The sequence below is a fragment of the Lutra lutra genome, chromosome 6 (genome assembly GCF_902655055.1).
Source record: "Lutra lutra chromosome 6, mLutLut1.2, whole genome shotgun sequence".
In the NCBI taxonomy this organism is placed as follows: domain Eukaryota; kingdom Metazoa; phylum Chordata; class Mammalia; order Carnivora; family Mustelidae; genus Lutra; species Lutra lutra.
In genome coordinates, this window is record NC_062283.1 from 61,899,409 (window position 1) to 61,900,563 (window position 1,155).

The 1,155-nt window shown below is 39.3% G+C and overlaps 1 non-coding gene across 1 annotated transcript; it reads left to right on the plus strand.

Moving 5' to 3' along the window:
• The first annotated feature begins 432 nt into the window (after positions 1-432).
• LOC125103453 (small nucleolar RNA U13) lies at positions 433-536 on the plus strand. The gene has a single exon (XR_007128438.1). It is a non-coding gene; the product is annotated as a small nucleolar RNA U13 (small nucleolar RNA).
• Positions 537-1,155: the final 619 nt, after the last annotated feature.

Sequence of the window (1,155 nt, forward strand, 5' to 3'; positions counted from 1 at the left end):
GATGCTACAGATATACCTCGTACGTGCAAAATGACGCATGTACGAGATTATTCACTGCAGCATTGTTTGTAAAAACTAAAGAAGGAAATGACCTAACTCAACAAAGGACTGGTTGAATAAATGACAGATCAGCCATACAATGGAATATTATGCAGCTGTAAAAAAAAAAAAAAGCTCAAGGCATTCTTTACATACCACTATCAAGAGCCCTCTGAGATGGAGTAAACTGAAGAAGTAAGATACAGAACCATGTGTAAAGTATGCTACCTTTTTTGGAGAAAGGGGACAAAATAAGAATAGAAATTTTAAAATTCATGCCTTCCCTCACAGAGACAAGGCAAAAACTCAAGGGACTTGGAAGGGACTTGGAAAGGACTTAGAAAGAAATTGCCCTGCCCACCTCTCCACCTTGGAATAAGAATATAAGAATAGATCCTTTTGTAGTTCATAAGCATGATGATTGGGTGTTCACTCTCCTGTGTGACATGTGCCTCCCTTAAACCTTGTTATGACCTCGGCACATTACCCATCTGACGTGGAAAAAAAAAAAAAAGAAAAAAGAAAAAAAAACAAAGAATGTAAGAATAATCCTGTTCTCAGACCTGCTTCTTATCCCTCAGGGCCTTTGCACTTACAAGCTAGCCTCCTTGCTCCTCCCCTGACCTCATTAATACCAATTGTCCTTGGCCAATGAGGAAAGAGCAGAGGTGGTGCTTAATATGTAAATGAGGTATTGGGTTCAGTAGTCGCCAGCCACTCCCAGGTCCCCCTTCAAAGGAACAAAAGCCTGTATTCTGGAGGTCCCTAGCTTGTTCACATTGCAAGTGATGATTTGGTTTCAGCACTAAAGTGTATGTGTCCTCCCTTTGAAATCAATTGCTTGTACTGTTTTCTTTGTACTTAAACAGCAAATTGATTTTCCTTTTGAGTTGTGCATAAGCTGAAAGTGAAAGGTATTTTATGTCTAGTTGTATGTCTGCATATATCTAAGCAAACTTGATTTGAGTTAATACTGGGGTCCCATGAGAATATTTTTCCTTGAAATGAGGTCCTAAACGTTACTGATGGTTGAGAAGAATCTGATTACAAGCTTCTCAAGAGCCTACAAGAAGTCTTTTCTTCTTTTGAGGGTGGAAGGGGATATCTTCTCAGGAA